This window comes from Corvus cornix, chromosome 3 (genome assembly GCF_000738735.6).
Source record: "Corvus cornix cornix isolate S_Up_H32 chromosome 3, ASM73873v5, whole genome shotgun sequence".
Lineage (NCBI taxonomy): Eukaryota > Metazoa > Chordata > Aves > Passeriformes > Corvidae > Corvus > Corvus cornix.
In genome coordinates, this window is record NC_047056.1 from 14,577,641 (window position 1) to 14,605,137 (window position 27,497).

Below are 27,497 nucleotides of genomic sequence, written 5' to 3' on the forward strand. Positions count from 1 at the left end.
AAATACAGATTGAACAGATTCAAATGACATTGCACTTGACTCAGTGTAAGTCTTAGTGAGAGATTCTATAATGTCACAGAATTGCTGTATTGATCCAGCACAGCTTAAGACATGTTTGAGGTATTTTATTTTATCTGATATGATGTGTATGATAAAGCACTACATAATATTGGCCATATTAAGTAAATTAAGCACTTTGAGGTAACAAGACGTTGTACAAAGGGAATGTTTTTATGCAGGATTTTCCAGAAACTTCTTGCTACCTAACTCATATGAGAGATCTGGAGAAATCATAAAATAATTGCAAATTTTGCAAATGAGACAAAGAGCAAGATAAGGTGAACAGCAAGCTTAATGCTCCCAATGCATGAAGTCGATTCAAACAGTAGCAAGGTGAGCTCTGTTAACGTGCACTGAAACACAGCCAGATGTAAACTCTACTAAAGAAACAGGGCTGTGTGTCATTATCACATGTAGGATGAGGATGCAGCATTTTGCAAAGCCATGGCATTGAAAAGGAAATTTCACCTCTGGGGTTCTATCCCTCAGAGCATTTCGGCTTTTTTTTTATTGATGGGTGTTCAGCACAGCTAAGCCCCAGAGCAGTTGTAAAGAGCTCAGTGTGAATTGAGTCATCTGACTTTTCAGCCCTTGACTTTGAATGCTGTGTTTGACTTTTACTCCAGAGAGGTTGCTGTGATGAGCCAAATGCAAGCAGGGCATATTGCTGACGCTGCTCCTGTGAGCAGTAGGAGTTGAGCAAAACATAACATGCATATTTACTTTGCTCATTTAACGTGCAACAAATAATTTAAATAAATTTAAATGCTAACACCTTGGTGGGAAATCAATGAATCACTTAATGACAATAGATTCTGCTGTACCTTTTGTGTCTGCATTAATGCTGCATTAAATCAAATTACTTTCATTATGATGGATGTGAACTGAACTCATTTAACAACAGGACAACCAGCACTTTCTTACCATTAGAATCACCATGTTTCCATCAGAGACCTTGGTTCAGGGAAACATGACAGTTCAAGCTAGGTGTGAGTTTCTGTACTTCAAGCTTCTGCAGAAATACCTTTTACAAGGAGAGCTGAGGTTGAATATGTGCCCAGTGTGCAGTAGATTACACAAAACTAATAAAAATGAATTGCTGAAATCCCACACAAATTCTTTTTCCTGAGTATTTTTGCTATCTAGAAAAAAGGCATGGATGGTTTTTGGGTTGGTCCTGTCATTTCTGTGTCCCTTCCCACCCTTATCACAAAATCAACTATTCAAAAATCACAATATTAGCAACTTCAGAATAAAAAAATCTTGGACAGCTAATTTTACTTGCAAATTTGTCCTCTTCACAGAAAAATGAAATAGTTTATATGCAAAACTGACCTGATCTTAGAGTTAACCAGAGATATTTAACTCCTGTTTTAAGATTCTAGGTCAGCCCTAAGGGATTGATACCCACTTAAGGAAACCAAGGTCCCCACAACTTTTGTTGTTTACAGTAATCTTGAACAAAATTCCCAGGAAATTCCCTGATCAGAAAAGACAGTTCAGCTTAGCTATGTTTCCCAGCCCATGTGCTTTTTCTGTTACGAAGATTATGCTGTCATTGTACATTTTATTAGGAGTGATCGTTGTTTCTGACATACCACGTGCCACTAGCACGAGGTACAGTGCCCATTCAAGAGAACTTGAACCAGGGACAACAGGACTGAAGAACCAGGCCTTTCCATTAGCTACAGAAACTATTCTGGCATGGAGGAGTAGCGGGTTCTTCAAGGTCCTCTGGCCAGCTTCTGGAGAGGCATAATGATGTGCCTTGGGTTCTATATCCTGCATCTGAAACTGATGTTCAGGACATATCTACGTGGATGTGCTTAGATGGTGTTGTGGTTCAGGAATGGTACTCCCCAATTTAGCGCTCCTCGATTTAGGCTCCAAACCATACTGCCGGTTGCATGCTCCTTCTTCCCCTCTCCCTGCCCCGCTGCACCAACCTGGAGAGGAGAACTGAAGGCACAAAAGTCAAAGATCATGGGTTGAGGTAAGAACAATTTACTGGAAACAGCAATGAGATAAGAAAACAAACAGTAACAGCAACAATATTAATAACAAAAGCATACAAAAGAGGGAGTGATTCACATGCAAAAATGCTCACCACAGAGCTCGACCTGACCACAGCCACACCACCCTGACCAGTCTCACCAGCTTGGAACCAGCATCACCCAACCACTCCCTCTGGCTCAGGACCAGAACCACTCTTACTCAACCAGAAGGAACCCCTTCTCCCTGGAAGAAAGTCCCTTTTCCCACCTCTGGCAATGACGTGAGGTGGTGTAGAATAATTTCCATGTCCTAGCCATGCCCCCTCCTGATGACGGCAAAAAATTAACCCTATCACGGCCAGAACCAGGAGAGACGTCCTGGAACTAGCTCTGCCTGTATGTGGCATCACCTTATTGCAGCAGTGTGAGAAATCCAGTGTATCCCACTGGAAGGGCATGCTCAGAAAGAGCAGACTATTACCTACTGTACTGCTGGATAAGACGTGCACAGGAATTCTGGAGTGGCTATTACATTGTAAATCCACATGCTAGTTTATCCTCCCACACTACATCTGTCTAGTCAGACCCTTAAATTTATTAAATGAATTCTGGGTAAGAGATGTTGTAGTATGTATAAGGACAATTGACTGTGTTAAAAAGTCCTTCATGAAATTCAGAGCATAGCACCTAACCTAAATTTGCATCAGTGGGACTGGGATGTAACTTTTTATTTGCATCTGAATCCTTACAGAGAGGTGAACTTCTGTGATGAGATATGCTGATAATTACTGAACTTGCTTTTCACTTGTCTCTGTCACACTGCAAGCCATTTAAAAGACATCCTTTTTGCATTTCTGAGCACAGGAGTGAGTGCTGCAGCTTCATGCATTATTAAAAAGTGTGGCCTCGGCTTGTACAATATAGCAAGGATCCAAATGATCTCCAGAAACAAGCTTTTTTATACACACACAGGCAGGTCAAAAATGAGGTTCCAGAAAAGTCTAAGAGTGAAAGGACTGAAAGCAAATGCAGAACATAAATAAAAACTTGGACTTATGCAAAAACAAACAGATTTTTACTGGGGAGGCAGCAGATGAAAATATCAGGCTTTAGAAGTGACCTTTAAAACCATTTTTGTGATAATCTCAGCTGGCCAGGTACTCTCTCTCTCTCTCAACTTCTTCTCTGGAAGCTATTTTTCTCTGTGTATAACTATTGAATATTCTTTGAAGCAGAACCTCAGTAACCCATTTCCTGGTTGAATGCTCTCACCTGAAGGTCATACTTAGTCATCCATTCCCTTCACCTCACCTGTACCATAATGAAGAAAAGCCTGAAAAGTTTTTTAATAGCCAATGGAAATGCTTTAGTGTGAGAGAATTGAAGTGCTTGGCCCCTTTAGGAAAAGATTAAGGTGCCACTTTGGTAGACTTTATGTCCTGTTTTTCTCCTTCTGGCACCACTTATGGATGTTAATCCAAGAAAATGAGGTAGGAAAAGGACCTGCGTGCGCCAAGTGACAAATCCCAATGTGAAACACAGATTTCTGTCAAGGGGAGGGGGTAATGAAGCATTGAAACAGAGTGTAACAGCAAATCGTGACCCTTCAGGTCACGACTGGATGCCTTCTCTGGAAGTTCTGTTTTAAACGGAAGAGATGGGGCTTAATAAAGGGGCAACTGGGTGAAATGTAGGGGCCAGTATTATGGAAGAGCTCAGATTAGATCAAAAGCTATTACTGAATTCATGACACAGTCTGCTTCCAGGTGATGGCAGGAGTTATTTCATGTCAGACAAATGTGTGCATTTGAGATTTTGGAAGTCTTCTGTTTTCCTGAGCAGGAAAGGATTTTTGAAAATTTATTTTTACTTTTCTCATTAAGAACAAACAAACAAACAAAAAAATAAGCACCCAAACCCAGAACTAACTTTGGTCTACCCCAGCAGCTATACCAAGTTCTTTCCCTCTCCAAGATTTTCCAAATGCATGTCCCCTCATGAGCTTCCCCCTTCTTGTGCATCAGCTTGAGCACTGATACAGCCACATACTGTGCTGTTCACTCATTTGTTGGCATATAATGTTCCCTGGGTTTGTGGTAACACAGGGGTCACTGAAAATTCTCTTCACAACTCCGTCTATTTGTCTTTCCATGTTTTTTTGCTAATTGGGCCTGGAAAAAATATCACCTACAGGCATGGTGCTGTACACCTATAAAATATTCATACTAAGACTGGCAAGTCAGTGTAGCTGGGACCTAAGTTAAGCCAGTAACACCCTTTTAAGACTCTGGTAAATATACCAGGGGCTTTTGTTATCTGCTTTGTTTTTTTCAGGTGTTAGTTCTACACACATATGAGATGGGTAAGCCAGACTTTTTGTTTAAGATGTGCTAAATTATTTTCATAAATCTTATATTTTTGGCTGTTTAAATTATTATGAGCCAAGGTCCCTGGCACTACAGGCTACATACTACAATGAAAGTGTTCATATTTTCTATGTTTATGAATCTAAATTATGACAGGGTACTTTTTTTCTCTTCTGTCTCATGCTTTTTCTCCTCAGAGCACTCCACTGTGGATATTCACAGATGGGCCAATAACAGTCGCAATGGTTGCCTATTTGTCACCCTGTCATGGGTGCCAGAGATTCTTTATTTGTGCTATTAAAAATATACAAATAAAAAACACCTTTTAGTTGTCTGATCATCCTCCTTGAAGGCCTATTTAGTTTCCAGAGAGGCATTGAAAAATCAAGTTTTTAATACTCAATAAAGAATGAGAAAGAAACTTCTTTCTTGCTTAATTGTGGCTGATCTAGGTCTGCTTTCTGCAGACCTGCCACACATACCACTTATGCAGTGTTTCCTTCCTTTATCCAAAGGTAGGATATGAGGGAAGTTCAGATCACAACCAAGCAATGAGGAACAAGTGACACAATGTGCTTACCAGTTTGACAATAGCTTTATCAACATCACCTGTGTGTTACAGGATTTTCTCTTTTTGAGATCTTTTAGAGCAAAAGTTTTTCCTACTTTTGTCAACCAGGTGGCTTTGTCTTTTTTTCTCACACATTTCCAGCAATTCATCTCCCACTTTTACCATTGAAATGATGACTTTCAAGTCCTAAAATAGAAACTAGTTCCTCGTAGAAGGGTATGTGTACCCAGCCATCCCAAGATGAGGTGTAATGTTGCATATGAAATCACAGGTAAAGCCTGAGTATGTAGCCCCAGGCAGTTCTCCCAAGTAGGACTTACTTGGCAGCCTGTGCTTCACATCCTGCTTTTCTCAAAAACATCCTGAGAGGTTTTCACAGATTAGAAGTTAGGAAAACTTTGCTCTCATACCCCTGGTGCTGATACATGTAGCAACACACTCATACCTGTATTTGCTTGGCAAGTGTCTTCAAAATACCTGTGCAGCAGGATCCAGTTCCCTCCCTGCCAACACACATCTCCTGTGGCTTTGTTCAGAGCTCAAAGTAAGTTTTTGGGGTGGGGAATAAATTTCTCTTTGTTTTCAGACCACACATAGAAAAATGGAGCTGATCTTGGCTGGAGGTGATAGGTCACAACAGAAGCAGGGAATGCTTGTAGTGGCAACCAGTGTAATTCTCCTCCCCTGTGGCTGGACTTTACAGACCACTTCAAAGTTTTTCCACAGCGCCATCTTCTAGGATCCCAATGAATTATGCACACTTGCTGGAGTTGGCTACCTGATACTCTCCCTTCTGGTGCTCTCTCTTACAAAATTACTTCCTCTGGGAACTTTTAGTCATGGAAGACAAGGCCAAGATGAAGTGGGAGCTTGCTAATTGGTAGTGATAGTCTACTGAAGCATTAAGTAAAGTAATCTTACTTTATACTGTTTTTCTCAGATCTCATTTTTATCTAAACTTGCTGCTATGTCTCCAGCTGGAAAACAGAGCTCGTCTCAAAGAAGATGCACTTTTCCCACATTCTACAATTGTTCACTCATTATAATAAATATATGCAGCACACTTTCAGAGTTCTGTCCCTGTTACAGTCTGCTGTTCATATTCACGCTAATGTGGCCATTTTGCTTAGGGTTTGCTGTGTGCAAGTGATAAAAGATGTTAATGTTTCCCTGGAGTAGCCAATGGGCTCTTCCATAATTTTCATGTCCCCTGTTGGCATTGGCTGACTTGTGGTCCAGGATGGGCACTTCTTCAGCTTCGCAAGAGGCATAATACTGTTTCGCTAAATATAATGACACTAAGGGGACTGAGTTTCTTGGAGTTGAGATTCCACAGAATTCTAAAATCTAATCACCAGTTAGAGATGTCAGTCCTGACATGTAAAAAAGGGCAGAAGACAGGTGAGCACCCTCAATCTTGCACATGAAATATCAAGCAGGTAAATGTGGAGCATAGTCCTGTAGACTCGATCCTAGGCTGTTTCACACTGCTGAACCAACCCAGCTAACGAGCAGCTGTCCAGCCCTGCCGAGTACTGCCCCCATGCCAGGGACACCCAGGAGCCCTGAGCTTGTACTGAAATGCTAGACCCTTATGTAGACCAGACAGACCTGAAAAATGAGGTGGCTGGTCCTTTGGGGATCAAAAAACTATGGTTTCTTTTATAGAAGTTAGTCACAGTTGTTCTGTTGCACGTGGTTAGTAAATTCAGTAATAACAGACAAATGGCTGATGGGTCCTGTGGTGGTTGTCCTTGGTATATATTTACTTTTGACATTCAGGGTAGTCTTAAATGTCAGAAGAGGTACCATGACACATCAAAGCAGTTCATCTATAGCTTAACTCTTTTATTAATTTCAAATGCTTTCATCCTACTGTAATAATCTTTTATTCACTTCATCTTACTTTTCTATCCATCAGAAACCACCTTTGCTTAGCAATGACTACTTTTACATGTTTGAAATTTCAGGTCTTGGCATCATTTGTGAGCTGCCCTGTGTGGGCACAGCACTGAGTGTGTGTGCACATGTGAGCTGCTCTAGCTCAGGGACACCCTCAAATGGGAATAACTCAAAGTTAGTCATGTAGTGAAGGTTGCAGCAGTTTCTGATGGCTAATACAGCAGAAAGCTACTTGTAAGGCTTCCCTAAAGCTCAGTGGGGCTAAGCAATCGCTGAGGAGTTACGAATTGCAGTGCAGTAGTTCCCACCCAGTGTAATGTGCTTTCCTGCTTCTTGGCCTGCTGTTCTTCTTCGACTTCCTTCCTCATGCTTTCTTGCCTGTCTTTTCAGTCAGCCTGGGTGTCTATTCTTCCTTACTGCTCTCCAGCTCCCAAGATACTGTCTGTATTTTCCTCCACAAAAGGCCTGGACAAAGACTACAATGGGGTTTATATTTCTAAGGAGACAAATTTATGAAAGCCTGTGCTGTAAAAATGCATAGTCTCTACTGAAGCAATGTGTGCCAGGGATAGGAGTAGTTTCTCTTGGGTGAGCAATACTGGGTGCAGCTGAGTTTTACTTTGTTAGCAATGAAGTAGTATTTCTGTCATTTAACGTTGTATAGTCTGTCATATTAGAAATTATACCATCCTTTAAGCCTTAAATTCTGAGGTTCAAGTGCAGAAGACTTTTCGTTTGCTGAAAAGAAACCCATGACTGTTCTAGATTTAATGGTAAATAGCTTTTTAAACTTTGAATTGGCACTGGGGAAAGGTGGTGTATTAAAGTCATCACAGTGTGGCAATTGTAAATGACCAGGGCAGCAAACAGTGTCAGGATCTCAGGCATGAAAATTATTCCAGTATCCACAATACTCATCCAGCCATGTGCATGTCTCCCATGGGGAAAGTGGTGGTGCTGTCCTGAGGGCTCTCCTTGGCTTGCCCACGCAGAGTGATGGAGGAGAGCTCATGTCCTTAGGGGCTGCATGGGGAATGTGGGAGTCCCAGTGGTGTGTGGGGCAGGCTGTCTTTGGAAGCCAGAGAGAGGGAAGGGGAGTATCAACCTTGTTGCAAACTCCTACCAGCAGCAGGTCCCGGGGCCCCAGGGGGATCAGACTGACTGGAAGGAAGAGTGAGAGGAAGAGAATTGCATGTTCCTGCAGCACACCAAAATCCGCCCTGTACAGACTAAATGGAGTTGTGATATTTGGTGGAGGCCCAGTCCAGGACCAGTCTGATGGTTTCACCAAGCAGTGGGTGATGTGTCCGACCCATTACTTTTCATTGTGGTTCTCACTGTGTGTTCAGAGGTATTCAGTAGGGGGAACAGCTTCTTGATGCACCATTGCTTTTTAGGGATGCTTCAGTGGGACTGAGACAGAATTCCTTGACTTATTCTACAGCAGTGTGTTTATAGCATAAGTAGGGAAGAAATGCCCATGAGACACTATTATACTCACCTTCCAGGTGATGGATTGGTTATTCCAGCCACAAGGCCTATTGAAGGGAGATCAGAAGATAATTGACTGTCAAGTTTTGAGCAATGTTAAGATCAATTGCTGCAGAAGTCAGTTTATTTGAACAATGGACCCTTTTACAAAGGGTTACAGAATGCTAATAATAATTTTTGTTTTAATGGAAGTTCTATGCGTTGTCAAGAGAGAATTAACTTTTAAATGTTAAACTTAAATATCCTTTTGAAATCTGAGGGCTCTTGGTCTAAGAACCCAGCTTAATTTTTTCTATTGCAATGAATGTGAAAGCTTTGAAAGAAATATTCTTTGGAAAATGCCAAAAGTCAATGCTTTGATTGCATGCCAAAAGTAATTGATTTTTACCTACAGTCAGTCAGTGTGTGCATATATATTACATACATATATGTATACTTATTTTCAGATTTCTCAAGGATTGAGAAAATAACTTGTTGGGAATATGTAAAAACATGAGTGAGGGAAGTAGCACGGCTGGGGTTTTCCTCACTATTGTGAGGAAAAAAAGATCTTAATTGTTAGTAAGCAGAAATGAAGTTAAACTACTCAAATTCCTGAGGCTTCTGTCCTGAATAGCCATGAGATCTGAGGCTCAAGATACTGCTGGTCAGGCTCTGGAATAGACTGGAGCAGTTGAGCTCAGAATAAAACCTTAATTTTTTTTTCCCAGTGGGGTTCACTGTAGCTTTAAAAAAAAAAGAAAAAAAAAAGAGCTAATTCCTTAAGTTATTCATGCCCACTTCATGTATGTGTAATTAATAGGAAAGCTGTAAGACCACCGAGAACCAAACAGTTGCCTACTGCATATATTAAATGTTCATACTGCCTTTCTGTTTTCAAATCAAGCTTAGTGCTTAATATCAGTGAGATTTCTGGTAAAAATCATCAAGATTTCAAGGTTGATCCCTTCGCTATGTTCACAGAAAGACTTCTTTCTACCACTCGAAGTTATTAGAAAAATCTCACAGTGCTGCTTCCAGTAAAGTGTTGGAAAGCACTAATTTTCACACACACACACTTGCTGAGTCTCCCTACTTCTCTTGCTAGTGGGAGTCTTTGGAAGGGGGAGGAAACCTCTTTAACACACACACAGAAATTAGTCCTTTTTTTCTAAATTTTTAGTTTCTCTTTATTTTTGTGTGTATATAGAATGACACAGTGAAGCAGCACTGATGGGAGCTCCCATGTCTCTCAGCCTGCCTGTTCTGCAAGGACTCTTTCTTCTTTATCAGCTATTAATACATTTTGTTGAGGGCTCAGTTGACCAAACGGGGTTTTCAGGGAGAGCTGCCACCAGGACACCCCTCGGCTACACGTGAGCTCAATTCTAAGGATGCCAGTTCCTTTTGTTACTGTGGCAATAGCTTTGAGTCTTCTGGGGCACTGGGGAGCACTGAGCCTGCATGCTCCTGTACCTGCTTTAGCCAAAACTGGACCTGTAGAAGGAAGAGAGATGCTCAAGAAACTGGAGGAAAATTGGCAGGTTTATTAGGAAGAAAAAAATCAGGTCTTGTACCTTTGGTGGACAGAGTTGAAGTCCACCAAAACAGAGATTTGAGCAGCTTACAGAGGAGTGACCGTGGAACTGTGTCTGGTGGTAGGAAGTACAAGGTTCCTTCAAGCAGGTCTCCATGATATTTTGCAGGCAGAGGAGAGGGCATCTGCTGGTGTTCTTTACCTGCAGGTGGCTACAGGACCACAGGAAAGCCATACCCATGCAGAGCTGCTGTGCCATGCTGGAAGAGGGAATATTCACCTGGCATGGCCCTGGCAGCTCAGCCTCTGTGTCAGTTCCTTCTCATCTGATGTGGGGCATGCAAGACAAGGTGGCCTTTCAGAGCAAGTTCACATCTCCTGCAAAACACCAGAAGACCAGATACTTGAATGGATCTTGCCAGTTTAAGAGAGATACGAAAACCTCCCAGGCTTCTAGTCCTCTTCCACCATCTAAGTGGTTTAAAGAGGTGGTAAAACACATGAAAATCCCTTTCTTCTAATTAATCACTACACTTGGAAACTAGAAGGTTGAATCAGTTCCCTCACATCCCTGAGCAGAGGGAGCAATCTATAAACCTTTGATTTTTACATAAGTCTTCATTCTTTTCCTATCCTACACGCTTCTGTTGGAGCATTCTGACCTAACCACTTCTGTTATATTGCTTTTCTTTCTGTGTGATATTTGTACAAGCTAAAACAACTTTAGGAAGGTAAACAGTACCTCCATATAACTGTTTTGTTTTCTGGTTCTCATGTGCTAACATGCCCCTGAATGTTTGTGTTGCATTTTCCTTAAAGGAAATCTTTACTGCTCAGCTCCCAGTCCAAACAAGTGAGATCCTAAGAAACCTGGAGGTTTCCAGAAGAGCTTAGCTGCATAAATGTAATTACTGGAGCAAATATTCAAGTGCTACCCCTATGCCATATTTGTATGAAGAATCCTATATAACTGCTTCTGAGAACCTGGTGAGGAGCTGGCTGTGATCACTTTCTATATGAGTGCCACCCAAATAATAGCAATGAGAGGGAGAATGTCCCCAGTGGATGTAAAGCATATGAGGACTAAGTCCATGTTAGTCGCATGTTGAAACAAGAACACTGTACTATCCACTGCTTCAAGGGAATCTCTGTGGGATGTACAAAGCTAACTCTGTTTACATTCCTCTGAAAATCCACACTTCAGCTGGAAAAAAAGCATGGCTCCCATTTGAGTCCAGTCTATGCAAGATTCCTGGCTAGTCTGGAGTCCAAGTCTTCATGTGCAGTGAGAAGTGGTCAAGAGAAGGGGGAGGAAGAAACATCAAGAATATGCTGTAATGCAAATAATGCTGTGAGTTTGGTTAAAGCAGGAGCAGCATGTTGCTAAATGTTGCTGCATCTGCTCCAGCTCATCCATCTCTACTTAATAGCCTTTTGGCTTGTGTCTGTTAATAGACTTATAAAATATTACTTATCTGATGATAGTAAATATCTGATTATTCTCTCTATGTCTGGATATTTTTATAAGTTTTTCTATATTCTAGTTTCTAAATTAAGACATTATGGGTATATGCATATCAAGTAGTGTAAGAAAAGTCGTTTTAGCATATCCTCCTTAGCTTTCAGAAGCTTAAATGATGACACAAAACACCAAAAGAGAAACAAGGTTTAGATGGTTACATGATTTATAGAAGGTCACCACAGGCAGAAACAGAAGTGAAAGACAGAACCTGGGATATGATAGGTGCAGGAGTCTTGCTCCCAAGTCGTTAAGTAAGTTTGTCTAGGACGGGATGAGTTTGCCTTGCCTAAGTTCTAAGTTCACATTGGAAGATACAGTAATTTTCTGTCACATTTGTTGTATTTGGGGTTGGATTTTTTCAATTTTATTTTTTTTTTTTTAGTCATGTTGTTTTGCTGTTGTTTTACTGTGTCTCTGGGTTTGGTGAACTACTGTTCACACCCTTAGTGGTAATGGATGTCTTGTATACAGGGGTGAGCAAACTGCAGCAGTGGCTCCTTACTTGCAGGCAGTAAAACATTGTGATTCTCGTTTGCAGTACAAATACACAAGCCTGTTCATCACATTGCCCAACGCTAATGCATTTATATGGCTACAAATTCCATACTTTGTGCAACTGAAAGGGCAGAGGACTTTGCCAGATAAGGGAGAAACCCCAGAATACTCTTATTAAGAACCTGATGTCAGTCCAGAAAGAGATGGTATAGCTTGTTTTAAACATTCAACAAACCAAAGCTAAAAAAGAATCAAATTCAGGATGGTTTAAATTCTGCTTCTGGGCATAGGCAGACTGCCACAGAAAGGTAGAGGAGTCATTGCCTGCTAAGCAGACCTCATCTCTGAAACAGGCATAGCTTCTTCAAAAAATAATGATACGAAACTCAGACTATTCTTCTACTCACTGAAGAATGAGAAGTCTTATATACTGCAGGAGGTTGTTCTAGAGGTAGTTTTATTGAAGATAAGCTTTCAAAATATTCCTGTGAATTTTTTTTTAAGAGTCAAGTGGAGCCTGGAGTTTTTCTATGGTAGTATTCACTTTAAAATATCACTAAAATCAGAGGGCATAGATTTGCCAGTCTCACGGTGTTCTGATGGCAGATGCTTCATTGTGTTCAGTGTTTAGAGGAAAGGCTTTCCTAGAAGCCTGCTGTTCCAGAGGCTGATCCAATCCTGGCCATGATCAAGGGTGACTCCTACAGACTGTGGATGTGGAGGAGGCAGCTCTTTCACCTACCTGAAAGATCTCAGGCAGGGTAGTACTGAGTCTAAAGGCAGCTGGATCTGAGCAGAATCAGTCGGCAACATAGTGTCAGGAGGGCTGGAGCAGAGATAAGGAGCTCTGGAAAGACAGTTTTAGGGATCTTCGTGCAGACAGTTTGCTGTAAGCAAAAGCTGGTGCCTCTCAACATGGTCACAAATGGTGCAGCTCTCACTATGCCAGCTAAAGATCTGAGTTCCTCAGCCTGCCTTTTTCTGAGCTCTGGTGGGCACAAGCAGGGCCAGCAGAATATGCATGCAGGTGTAGTGTTTTGCAGTTCCTCCAAATGACTCATGAGCCAGAGATGGGGTAGCGTGGGGAGAAAGGAGAATGAGGGAAGCAAGTTTAAAAAAAACCAGTAGCTTAGAACTGAGAGGGAGTTGTGTAACCAAAAATAGGAATCTTCTACTTTTTTTCCTGTTTCTCAACTAGATCATAATCACAAGCCAGTGGACCTAGAGTTGTCAAAGCCTCTCTGAAAATGCCTCTCTCTGGGTACCTACTGCATCACTAGGTAATTAGTGACACCCAGAGACACTTTGGCACCTCTGCCTTGCTGCAGATGACATGGAGTCACTTTTGAAAAATCCCTTCGCTGTGAGTGAAAATAAAGACTAGGAGAGTGGTTTAATTTGTGTCTTTATTTTCCTGGTTGGTAAAGAGAAGCCTTGAAAGAGACTTGAGAGTGAAGCAGAATAATCAAGCAACTCATTGATCTAAAGTTAATCTGCTGCAACTGCCTCAGCAAATGCTAAAAATGGCCTCCTTTGCTCCTTTCTATAACTGAGGAAATGGCTTCTGCCAATATCCCTCCAACACCAGCAGCCCTTGGCGCTTTTGTCAAACATGCTCTGTGTTTGAACAGATCAAATGAAACTCATTTGTTGTTATTGTTTAAGATTAAGCTGTACTTATGGAATTACCACGGCAGTATTAGGCCAGTTTCCTAGAACACAAAGAGAATGAAAAACAAAAATTAAAAAGAAGAGGAAATTCTGTTTATTTTTTGGTTTAGAACTGAGTACTGAGCTTTGAGTTTCTGCTGTTCTCAGTAGTGAATTATATAGCATTGTAGTCTTCAAAGAAGCACCAAGAAGTTGTATTAAAAACATTACAGTTGTTATATAGAGGTACTAGGTACTATACAAAGCACTCAAAATGTTTCTAAAGTGCTTAGAAGGTGAGTTTCTGGTGAAAAATAAGAGCAAACCATGCCTTTTAGCTCTGGGCTCTGATAAGGAATCTGTACAAGCATGAGCAGGTCACTTAAACGGACTATCTACTGCTCCATCTGCAAAATGAAGCTATTGAGTGCATCAAACTACCCAGGGAAGCCAGAAAAATATATCTGTAGGCAAACTGTTTGGTGCTGACCTACTGGGATTTATGCAAGCTGAATTTTCTTTTGTGCTTTCACTGATGGAAAGCATTTCTGCCAAGCCATCAGAAGCCATAATTTTCTTAAATGAAAACTCATCAGTCCTCTAAGTAATCTTGAAAATGTGCTGTGGCTCACAACTAGTGTTTTCATAGAATCCTAGAGCAATTCAGGTTGTAAGGGAACATAGAAGGTCTCTAGTCCAGCTTCCTGCTCAAAGCAGGGCCAACAGTGAATTCAGAGCACATTGCTCAGAGCCTTGTCCAGTGTGAGATTGAAAACCTACACATCCTCTCTCAGCCCCTGTCCCACTGATGTGTCATTCCTACAGGGTTTTCCCACTCCTCATACACACCTTATGTCCAGTCAGAGCCTTACCAGCTCCAATTTGTGCCCCTGTCTTTTGTTCTTCCATGGCACATTTCTGCAATAAGCTCATCTCCACCTCTCAGTCACTTTCCCCAAGGTTCTAGGGGCTGCTCTTAGGTGTCTCCAAGACAGCCCTTCCCAGGGCTGAAGCAGACCCAATCCCACACCCTGTCCTTACGGAGCGAGTGCTCCTGCCCAGACCAGCTTGGAGGCCTCCTCTGAACTCCCTCCAGTCAATTGCTGTTTTTCTTGTGCTGGGTATCCCACACTGGCCCCAGTGGACAAACAATTGCTGAGTAACAGGTACTAATCACTTCCCTCTGTCTGCTGTCTATGACTGCCTGGATTCAGGGGTGTTGTCTGTGGTCCCTGCAGCCCAGGATGCTGTCTGTGATCTGTGCAGCCCTGCTGGCCCGTGCCCAGCCTGCTGCACCGCGGGGCCTTTTCAGCAGCGCTGCTGCCCAGCCGGGCAGTGCCCAGCCTGTATCACCCCAGTTGTGGGACTTCACATTTGTCCCAGCTGGATATCACAAGATTCCCGTTGGCCCATTTCCCTGGCCTGGCCTTGTCCCTCTGGATGGCAGCCCTGCCCGCTGGCATACCAGCTGCACTCCTCAGTTCACTGGCACCCACATTCTTGATTTTAAAACAAAGCTTATTTTAAATTGAAAAGTAAATCTAAGCACCAAGGACTTCTATTCATCCTTCCATGTAATTCCACTAATTTTGGTGAGTTTAACAAGACTTCAGAAATGTTTTGCAAGGAGAGTTTTCCTTGTTGAAGGAAATTGACTGGCCTGCAAGCCTCTCCAGTCTTTTTGTTCAGCAGTGAGTAAACTTCTTTAGCTCCATTAGATCATGTATACCTGGAAATCAAAACTTTCTTCAGGTAAAACCAGAAAAGTAGAAAAATAGTACATTCCTCCCTACCCACTGCCATTTCAGTTTGAAGTTAAGTTCCAAAGAATATTTGTTGTAAAAAAAAAAAAAAAAAGAGACATGTCTGGAAAAATCAATACATTGACAGAGGAAACTTTGTTTCTCTGACTCTGCCAGAGTATTCTATTTGTTTGTATCCCACTTGGGTTTAGGTTTTTTGCTAGTTCTCTGTTGCCTGGAGCTTAGCCACTAGTAAGATGCTGGTAGAGGTAATTCTTAAACCACACAGAAGATTTTCTTGTATTTCTTCACTAAAGGATATCCCTGATGCTTAGCCAGTGCAGGGGAGCTTTACATATTATCACAAGCTTTGGCTTTTGAGCCCACAATAGCTGTGGATTGTGCTGACTTTTGCTTCCACTTCAAACCAACCACACAGGTAAGTGTAGGATATTTAGCTCTTACTGCAGGACCGGAGCACACTAAAGTTGTGAATGCCAAAGCATCCCGATGAACTCCCCAAATGGATGTAATTCACTACCAATCTTAAAATGCTATTCTGCTCTAGAGAATGACTATTCAAAACAGGTCCTAATTTAATCAATAGAGTAACTCCCCGTGTGCATTCAGACACATATAAAATCTGTTAGTGACAACATGATGGGTTTTATTGCTTTTTACTTCTATTAGCATTGCAGAACCAATTCTGCTTTGAGCAAGCTGGAATCTCCACTTTCCTGTATTATATCCCCTGAAAATAATAGCTGGCGCAGCACAGAGGCTCTCAGCATCTGAGTGCTATCAATAATGCTTCTGTTAGCCCAGCTTCTGGTGAGCAACCTACCCTGACCACTGAAAGCACTGGGACTGCACCAGTTGTACCAAGACCATGATTTTAGTTTACAGTGGGGTTGCTGCTGGGTACATTCTACAAGGACAGAAGAAACCTGTCTCAATTCTGACCCCAGGATGTCTTTGAAGGTTAGAAAATGATTGTATTTTTCATTGTCCATCTGAGTACTGTTCCTGCATTAATATAAATCTCTGTTATAATATTTTTACACAGCTGACTCCTGTGCAGCAGAGTTACATTAAAAGCTGGGGGGGGGTCTCATTCAATTTAGGTAAGGAAGCAATCATTTGAATACTGACCTCCAACACCTGCAAAACTGGGTGGAAGGGAAAAAAAAAAGGAGCCACTGTGTGCCTGCAGCATTCTGATCTGGTTTTGTGGCTGGTAAGAATACAGCTTGAATCTATATTACTGGAAAAGTAACATTGCCTAGAAAAGAGAGGGGGAAAAAAGAAAATAAAAATGCCATATTATCTTAAAAAGTTTAGATGAAATTCTGAGCAATCTTACCTATTTCATCCCATATCAGTTCTGACTGTGCAGTGTCAAGTTTTCAAAAAAACAGACTTAAAAGTAGCAGTTTGAATTTTGATTACAGCACTGTGATTGACCTGTCAATGGTGATAGGTCTGCGATAAATCCTTTTTAGGCTACAACAGAACTGGCATCATACACTGCAGTAACTGAATGAGGTGATACAGATCCCTCCCAGCCAGAGTTCCAGGCTGGATTTTGATACTGCACATCTCAACATCCAGGATTTAGTTTCAGTTTTAGTGGATGCACTGTAGGAAGCTTCCTGCTCTAGCTGATAATGATGGAAATGCAGGTTGGGTGCTGCTGTAGACACAGAGGCCAGTGCCCTGAGAAAGCAGGGCAGGCTGCATTTCAGAACAGGGAACAGAGAGGAAGGAGGGAAAGCTCTTGATGTTCCCACATGCAGCCCAGGATGTGATGGTCAGAAAGCAGAAGAACTACCAGGAGATTAAAACCTAGAGCCACGAAAGTGAATTTGCAGCTCAGGCAGTCTGTACAAGGAGATAATGATGTTAATTCCTGTGAGTAGTCAGCTGGATTCTGATCAACCCTGTGTAAGCAGGTGTACTCCAGAGATAGCGAGGAGCAGAAAAACAGGTTGATTACTATTTTTAGCAATATAATAAGGACAGACTGGGCAAGTTAGCACTATTTCCCTGATAAATATTAGATTGTGGGTGCTCAGGGAGCACAAGCATCTAAGATGGTGACTACTAATAGAAAACTCTGCAGGGGCTGAACAGAGGCAGGTTTCATTCGCAGACGAACATGCTCAGCTCCTCACTGTGAGAATCAGTCTGCTCCCAAACCCTGCCATCCCTTCAGTGTCCTTCAGGTGCTCCAGAGAAATACTTGCCCTGGTGAGAGGCACCTGGATGTAAAATGCCAGGGAAGACCTCCCCTCAGATCCAGTGCTACCTCTGGTACTCACTCCCAGAGACAAGAAAGTAGTCACCTCTCAATGGCACGAGAAATCCTACACCTCCTGAGTTCAGTCATGGGTCAGGAGCAGGGATATAGCAAAAAAAAAAAAAGAGGGCAGAGAGAGAACCTGTTCCTCCGACTTTCCTCAAGTAGAGGTGGGAAGGGAAAGAAATAAGGCAAAACTGAAGCAGATATACCCAGTTCCTGAAGACTGCTTCTAGCAGCCCAGCAGATTGGCTATAGGACATCAATGAGCAGGAGGACACAATGGCTTAGGACATTTCAGGGGGTGACAGATATGCACTGAGGAGAACCTGAGGGTGAGGGGCCTCAGTATTAACATCTGTGGGATAAGTGTCCTCAAGGCGACAAGACCCTGACCACCGACTGAATTAGGGTTGTGGCCAGGCAGTGAAGTTAGTGAGCTGGTGGTACAAATCCCCTTGCCATGCTCTGTTTTTCTGCATCTTCTGGTCACCTCTGTATAATTCAGAAGCTATTAAAAATTATTCATTTCCTCACTTTGCACCTTGCACTGCATCTGGAGGATGGTGATGTCTTTCTCTATTATCTATTTGTCTTTACGGACTTAAGACACCGAGCTGAACCAAGGTCTTTCCTGAGATCAAGTTATCATAGGAGAAAAGCATGCTCCCTGTTTTTCTTTTTGCCTGGATTTCTGTTAGTAAATGGGAAAGAAAGAAGGCTGCTTATCTTCACAAAGTACTTCTTTGCTTAGAGAGAAATAAATACAGCTTTGTAACTCTAACATATCATCTGAGTGGGTTGAGTCTGAGGTGCCTTTTGCCATGTGCAATTCAGGGCAACCTCAGTTCATGTCTAGAGCCCAGAGAGTCACCTCCACAGGTCACAGATTAGCAGGGGGAGGATACTCTGAGACAGCATGGTGGCATACGGCAAACCTTTTAAGGCATGATAACTCTCTACAACAGAATTTAATAACAAGTTACTTAGTACAAATGCTTTATTCCTCATGTAATTTTATAGTTTCCCAGAATGTCTCAAGCTGCAGTCCTGGCTAATGCATAGTCAGGTCAATAGCAAGCTCTGGAGGGCTGACTGCTAAGATTATACTGGCCACTGTTTACTTCTACTTGCTAAGCTGTATGACAAGATCCTTTAAAACACCCCAAATCCTCACATCTTGGCTTCTGGGCTTGCTTATACTGCCATTGACAGAGGGATGTTAGGCAGGCCTTGGAAGAAGTTTGGAAAACTGATTGTTTCAAAAGACTTCTAATTTGAACCCAGTAATTATAAAGGTCTGAATGCTCTTGCCTCCCTGGTGGGATTCCAATATACAGAGAGGCTCTCTGCAGCTCCACACTGCCAGCTCAGCTTAATGCCCTCAGTGATGGATCAGCTGCTTGCACTGCGAGACAGCCAAAGGTGTGACTGCCACTGCAGGCGTGGGCAGCTTGTAAACATAAAGGCCAGTATTTTTTTTGCAAAGGAAAGGGGAATGTGTGTTTTCCATCCTGAAACTGCCTGACAGTGTTATTAGAGCAGGGTATGGATATGGGGAACAGTGCATCATTCTGGTGGGGATTCAGTCTGTTGTTGTAATTCCCACAGTGTGTTGTGCTGCCTCTGACATGTAGTTCCCTCTGTCAATAAAAATAAATATCTGCCTGAAGTTTGTTGCCAATAGAGATTTTTTAAAATTTGAATTTCTTATGAGTTTACCATAGCTGTGCTCATTCTGTTTTGCTCTTTACTAGATTTTCTAAAAGACCTTGTTGACTCTCCACAAGTGTTTTTCTGAGTGCCTTTTCCAGTTCAAGGTCCCTATCAGAGGACTCTCAGAGAGATGCACTGGCAGCAGAAGAGCAAACTCATCATGTTAGATGCATAAGATATAGATTTACTTAAATTGTTTTCTAATGGCAGATTTTCCATCAAGAAATATCATTTTGAAAACTAGACTTCCTATGGGAATATGTCAATTTACACGAAATGCCAAGGTCTTTTTCAGTCTGGGAGAAAATCAAAATGAAGTATTTTGGCCTTACTATGATGAAGCAGTGCTATAATTTACTTCATTTGCAACTATACTATGGTATACTTTACTGTAAAATTGACATGAAACACTTTAATTTTAATTCCTTTACACAGAAGCATTTGCTCCCCAGCTGTTTTCCTATATAAGATTTTATTTCAAGGAAACTTCAGTTTTATTCTCCTTCATTCCAACACATGGAATGGAAAGAAAAAGAAATCGTAGAGTTTCCTGCAAAGCAGAAATTTGCAATGCTGTTCGGATCCAGCACCTATTGTGTACCATGGGCATTTGAAAGACCAACTGGTGCATGACTGGAGTACCACACAAAGCAAACAAACAAAAAACCCCAAGGGCTGAAATCTGTTCCCAGTAAATATTTGAGTAATTTCATAGTATTCATCAACTGTATTCTGCCCACGAACAATTTGCAAACAGCCAACAAGTGCCAGATTTCACAAGCAAACTGTTACCACAACGAGTTTGCCTCTTCACTGTGACAGAGATGTGTGTTACTAAGAAGCCAACTCTGCTTCTTACACAAGCTTTTAACCATAGCCATAGTAAAAGCTATATGTGTGATGAGTGGGACAACAGAATTTTAGGGAAATTATATTTTGAAAGCCTTGCTTAAGTATTTCTTCCTAAAAATATTCACTGCCTTTTATTCAAAGATTTCTAAACCCAGTGAGCATCATCACTTCCATTTAAGTACCAGAATAAAAAGGCAAAAGGAGAAGCTACACAATTTATCTTAGATCCCATTGCAGATAAGATGAGGTGGGAATTAGCTCTTGAGATACCGTTCACAAAACGGTATCTATGAAATGATAAATTGGCCTTTATTTATAATGGGTGTTAGTGTGGTGTTCATCACAGAAGGTGTTCATCACTGTATAAATCAAATAAATTCAGCTTAGCAGTTTCCATAGCAGATGTACAATAGAGCATATACTCTTTCTTTTCTAGATGTGGAAAATGAGGCATAGATTAAAAATTGTTTTGCAGCATTTGGGGCTGGCAGTGGAAAAGTAGCAGGAGCTCACAGTGCTGCCTCAGCCTTTTCAGGCCTCCTGTCTCTTAATTTGTCTCTCTTATCATCATCTCTAAATTCACCTTTAGAGCGACTGCCAAAACTACTTTGATTTCAAGACGTGCACACAGATAAAGAATTCCACACTCAGAGACTAATGGTAAAACTAAAAAAAAACCAAAAAACACAAACCCCATTGCCATCACAGAAGCAGCTCATGAGGGCAGCTGGTGATGATTCCTCCTTGATTATTGCTTAAGGACCACTATTTGCAAGCACCTCATTCCAGGAGACTTTCTTGGGGAAAAGTCATAGGAGGAAGTCTTCCTGAAGAGGTGTCATCTGTCATGACAAGTTGCCTGTCCTGATGAGCCTGGTGCTGAGATCGCATTATGATGACTGATGAGGCCGTCTGTAGCAGTTAACTCAGCCATTTGTAATCATTTCTCTTACAGGCCTTTTGGTAATCACTTTGGGAAATTCTTATTTGAACAGTGGAGGTTCTAGGGGGAAGAAAAGCAAAGCTATTTCTCTGTTGCAGGGAAGGATTTAGATAGGCATAAACTTGGGTAGCAATGAAAAAAATCAGCTTGAAGTATCTTTTATGTCCTTCTAAATATTTCTGCAAAGCTATTTTGGGGGGTTTTTTTGTGTAGCTCACAGCCCCATCCACACACTGGCTCTGTTCCAAATGCTCAGAATTCCCCTTTCACAAGGTAGGGTGAAGTTGTTTGACAGAGACAGGGCTGGACCACCAGAAGCAGGGACTTCTGGGAAGAAGGAAACAGCAAAAGTTGTTTTCTTTTCTAAATTCTACTACTGCTTTGCAGTGTGAGTTTGAGCAGGTCATTTAATCCAATGGTTTCTTATTATCCTTACTCAGAAGAGGTTTGTAATTTATATGTCCATTTTTTTCCCACATAGTTCGTATCTTCTACTAGTTGTTTTACAGCTCCTTATGGGCCAGCTTTTCAGCCCAGCCCACCTCACCAGTTTTTGCCCCTCTGAGGAAGGCTGTAGCAGCATGTAGGAATATGTAAGAGAGAGACCAGAAAGCTCCTCCTGTGTGACAGATGATGATAACCTGCCTCTTCCTCCTCACCTTAGACTGTGTCTCGTTGGGTATTTAAATGGTTGCCTTTATACCAGAGCCTGAGTAGAACATTGCAGCAGCATAATTTGGATCAGCAGAGAGAACCTGGGCCATCCTGCCCCACACACAAGGTCGTACCTTGAGCTGCAGCACCTTCTTTTGTGTCACATAGCTGATTTGCTCTGGTGCCATCCTTCAGGGGATAGTGGTGGCTCATGACATCAGCTGCTTTACATCACTCACCTCTCTCTCAGGAATGCTGAGGATCAGTTAACAGTGAAGATATTTGGAAAGCAGCTACACAGAACAAAATTGTGCCAAGGAACCCAAAACATCCTACAGAACTTAGAGGATATCTTCAGAGATTCTGCTTCTTTTTTAATTCAGTACCTGAAAAACAGAATGGCAAGCAATTTCCCTTTTACAATCTTCACTCATAGTCAATTTAGAGATGTCTGTGTAAGTGAAGACAGGAGTTTCTGATGCCTTGCTCAGATGCTTTATGGCCTTCATTTTGGCAGCACTTACAGAACTTCCTTGAGCAGTACTTTCACATCTAAATACCCCACAGTTGTATTCAGAGATGCTGTCCTTTACCTTAAGCAAAATTAAATGTTGCAGTGAAAATAGACAATATAAGCACATTGGCATCCTTCCCAGTAAAGGGAATATGAAGTAGTTTTTATTGTTCCTGCCAAGACAGCTGTGTTTTAGATTGAAATAGTCATCACACCATTTTTCTATTTCTAGCAATAATGCAGCTTGCCTACCAATAACAAATGTCTTGTATTTTCTCTGGTACCAAAACACCCCATACTTTTGTTGCAACTCTGCAACACTATGTCTTAACAGAAGTGTCTAATGCAGCAAATAAATGGGTTTAGCCATGCAAATGGCAGGAAATTCATAACTGACACTTCTTCACAGTTTGTGTCTGTTGTACACATGTAGAGCTTCGTCTGATTCCTCTGAGCATTCATTTTATGTTTTGATATGGTAAGCATATTTTTTAAAAGTTTCTGCTTTTAAAATGCCATCTTTGGATTCCAAGATTTCAGAACTATTCCATCTATTAAAGGTGGACAAGGCCTCTGCAGCTGTAGTGACCTTTCTAAAGGTGTTCCCTCTGTCTTCATGATACAGTTGAGGCACAGTTTCTATGGGAAACATCACTTCATGATTTCTGCCTCTGTCGTACAGGAAATCTACAGTTTTTACCTGAAGTTGCTGTATTTTATTTCCTTTGTTTGTGGGCTATTTTAAATGTGAAGGGGCGGGGATGTGTGATTAAAAAAAAAAGGACCCTGGATGTGTATTTCTATACAAAGAGCCATTATTGAGTCTTTTGCCAACGTTAACTTGCACGTGTACTTGTCCAGTAAGCATAGAATTCCCCTCCTTTCACCGAAGCAATAATAGTATTAATGATAATAACAAGGAAAAATAAGGCTGACATATGCCACTGCTGTTGCTTTCTTCCAAATAACCAGAATTTACTGGCTGCTGTTTGCAGCTGGCATTGTTGAATGGTTCCAGGCAGCAAAACAAGGCCAGCTTGCTCCTAAGGTGGGTTTATGCCAGGTGGTGGGTGAGAGACTGTTCTGGACATAGTCCCACGCTCTTTGGGGAAGAAGGATGGTGCACACCTTCAAAAAGCTTTTTTTTTTTTCTTCCCAAAGAAAGATGTATATGTAGCAGTATTATGGGATACAGGGAATGAGGGTTCCCAAGCAAATCCGGATAAATCAGGTGGAGCAAAGTAAAGACACTTCCCAAATTAACTCAGGCTGATCTTGGACCTTTAAACCACAATGAATGAAAGTTTGATTTTCCCTTGATATGCAATAGGGGTGTGAAACCGAACTGTATTTCTTCTCTCCCCACTATCCAAGCTCAATGCTGCAGTGCAGTCAAAGAGAGGGTTGTAAATGCTCGGGTCATGTGTGACTGTAGCTGGCTTTGACTGGGAATGGAGGCATTTAGATGCTGTATATGAAAGGAAAAATAAATGTTCCCTAAACTTCGTTACGAGTGTCTCCAGAGCTAGAGGTACTGACATGGCATGAAAGTGTGGGAGGAGAAGTGAATTACTACCTTTTTCATCCTGATCAAACAAAGCTTTAAAAGGTGATGCAGGCTGCCTGCTCTGAGGGTGAAAACCCTCCTGCAGACCACAAAGGTTCAGATCTGCAAAACCTTCAAATACTCACTTCTCCAGCATTTAAATGTTTGAGAAATTTTTGCATGTGTTTTTGTCCACTGACAAAAAACAGAGAGATGAAAATAAGTGAGTATTGAATGCCACACCTTAAGGCATAAGACACAGATTCAAAATGCAGATGTTGAGAAAAATATGAACTTGTATTAAAATTTGCAGGGCCTGTGGGCGACTGAATATCTAAATATCTGCAGTTGTGTTAAAGTGATAACTGCTTAGTGGTATAAGTTCGTGTGTGCATTTTGATTTAAAATGCAGTCAATGTAGCACAAAAAAAGGCTTTACGTGTATAAAGAGCAGGGGGTTGTTTCTGGGTTTGTTTCTTTCTATTTCTTTAATTCCACTATTTAAAATTATACGGGAAGTGTATGGATCTGATGAGACTCCAACTGGGTATCTGTGTACCTATGCAGAAACCCAAGGTGAAGGCACTAAATGGTTTGAAGTCAGTGTGTGTAATGAATTATTAAAGCACTGTCAAAACAACTATTTCTTCTGCTTGAAAGTCTGGCCACTGTGGTTCCAGAGGTTACGTTAGCTGGGTACAGAGCAGGGAAAGCTGCAGAGTGCAGAGGGGTGAGACGAGACATGCAAAGAGATGAACATCAGCAATACATGGGATCAGGACCCCAGGTCTGAAAGATGAGAACCATACTGGTAAAGAAGATATACCAGCATAGTGACCATTTGGGTGTAGTCTCGTGTGTATATATATATATATACACACACATATATAGTTATATAATAGTCATACTGTTAAGCAACTGCTCAAAAGTCCTTTGGATGAGGAACACTTAAAGGAGGGGGACAGTGCAGCAGGCACTGGGAGAGCTCCCAAGGACTGTGAATGGAGGAACTCTCTAATGTTGACACACATACTGAACATTAATTCCGTCTCTCAGTTGTTCCTTTGGAAGTTTTTCTGAGCTACAGCACACAAATACCCCAGACAACAGTGGAAGGGTCGCTTTATTTCCACATGTACAGAAAAAATTCAGAACATCTGTAACCTGAAGTACTTCAGTGTGCCTAAGTAGAAAGCTTACCAATTCTCCAGACTTCTACCTGGCATTTTCCTACTGTCTGTGCATCTGAAGGTCTGTCCAGGTCCTGTGCTGGAGGAAACAGTTAGACATTATACCTTTTGGTTTTCACTGCATATCCGGTCAGTAATTCAGATGCATTGGTTATCAGTCCAAAGACAAGGACAAGTATTGCCCTGTGTTGAAATACCACAGCCCTACAAAATCATTAGTCCAACACTCCTTTTCCAGTTGTGACCCTAAAATGTCTAAAAGCTGATACAAAGCACAAGCATCCAAAATTCAGAACGTGTTTGTACATGGAGCTTTGCTGCTGCAGGGCTTTTCCCCCCTGTTTAGCTAAGCTGCAGGCTAGACAAGCCAGAGAAGCACATCCCTTGATGTAGTCCTGCCAGCAGCCTCAGCTTTTGAGGCTCTGAGCCAGAGTTAAGAGCAGTTCAATTACTAACACTCAGTCTTTTGTTTCCTCTGCGTTGCCCACAGAGGTGCTTAATTGTGCTGTAAAAGATTATTACTGCAAAACTCAGCCTGCAGTTGGATTTTTTTAAGGTTTCTTGTGCGCACACAGATGAGTAACAGCATTAAGCCATTCCTAGCCTGGTCTGTAATTGAGGCCCTGAGCTCTTTATCAGTGAATCATAGCTGTTTGTGGTGTCTTACTGGGCAGGTCTTCGGCAGCTGCAGAGCACCTGAGATGCAGTAGTATGCTCTAGATGGCAGTACATTTTTAAACTGTACTAGTTATTATAAGCTTGGTCATCGTAATTGGTTTATTTTAATGCTCTTTGTATGGAAATGCATATTATTTCTTTTCCTGTAATGAGCAGCAGCACATTATACCTAGCTAATATTTCCCTATTGCAACGTCTTGATCAAATTGCAGTTTGTGTGTTTCGTGTTCCTCTTCCTACAGGTCCACTGTTCAGACCACCTCTCCCAGACCTAGCACAGACTCTCCTTGCATCAATAAATGTTTATGGGTTATGGTAGGTAGAGGAACTGCCTTGTCAGTAGAAAAAGAATGGGGCTGTGACTTACTTGCTGATTAATCAGTTATGATTCATTTGGGTTTTTTCAATCAAAAGTTAATATTCCAATTGAAAAGGAGATGGGAAGAAGTACATGGCTAACAGAAAGGGTTTAAAAGAAAACTTTAAACAAGGCTTGCAATGGAAAAAAAAGTAGTCAGGGTCAGAAGGATAACCTAGTGGTTGAGTTAATACAATTTTGCTAGAGACACATGCTTTATGTAGAGGAAGTGTATGTTATTCCCAGATTTACTCATCAAGCACCTGCCAGTCAACATTGTTGATCCCTCCTGTGCCTCATGCAGACTGAATTCACTATCAACACGTCTGCTACAGCCCACTAGATGCAAATTCCCTCTCTGTAGCAATCCAGCACAGCTTTTGTGACACACACAAGCTATAGTTTATTTGCACTCATCAGGCTTTCAATATGACATAAAATCATTGTAACATAATGCATTATTAAATATATTTTCCAGCTGAAAAAGATAAACTTGACAGACTGTCAGTGAACGTTTTCATACTGTTGAAAAGGTTAGTGAAAAAAACCCCTGGAGTACATCCACCCATTAGCGTAAGAAGAGCTTACCAACTACTCAGAGCAAGAAACTGCATGGAAAGACCTTGCCCTCTGCCTTGTTCTCCATCAGGACCATAAACACAATTTGAATTTTACTGCTAAATTTCATTTAGACAATGATTTGTATGAGCATGGTTGAGTGTATGGATTATTCACAAAGTGTTTACTTTGGCTGTTTTTTGGGTTTGGTGTTGCTTGGTCACCTCGATAAAATGTGGTTTTTGCACTTTCATGGGTGACTGAGTATGTTTGTAGATGGGAAGAGGGGAAAAATGAAAGCTGCTAAGTGGTTTGAGTACTATTAGTGTGATTGTGAAGATCAGTTGGGAAGCTGAGTGGGAATTCTCAGGAGATCTTTTCCCTCCAGTTTGCATACTGGAGGGTAGTGAGGGCTGGAAGGATACCCTCCAAAAAACAGAAACCAAGAACTTCTGTGGAGCTAGGAGCTCAGCAGTTGTTTATGAAGGCTTCTGGAGTTTACACTTCCAGCTGGACAGAGGCAAGCCTGAATACCCTGCTGGTCACAGCCAGCCAAGGCTTGATAAAGACAGGGTCCTGAGACTTTTGCAAGATCAAGATGTTCGGCTTCAGGATCCTGCAGTGTTGGATCTGCTTCTACCCAAAAATGCCTTTGGCCTGCCTCTGGTTCATAGGAGAAGTCTACAAAGGTTTCCTTACCTGGGGCAGTCAGCTCTCTGTGAGATATTTTGTTTTAATGAAATGAAGTTGCCTTGGTTCTGAGTAGGTTAGTCCTTCTTTTTCTTAATAGTGGAAAGATAACTGCTTATTATCCTTCCTGTGGAAAATTGCTACTTTTTACTTAGAACTGGAATAACCTTTTCTGAAATGTCAGGCTTTC

General features: G+C 41.6%; 1 protein-coding gene across 2 annotated transcripts in view; it reads left to right on the plus strand.

Moving 5' to 3' along the window:
- ALK (ALK receptor tyrosine kinase) overlaps nt 1-27,497 on the plus strand; it is a 313,097-nt gene that overhangs the window by 54,108 nt on the left and 231,492 nt on the right. The gene's annotated exons all lie outside the window — the stretch shown is intronic.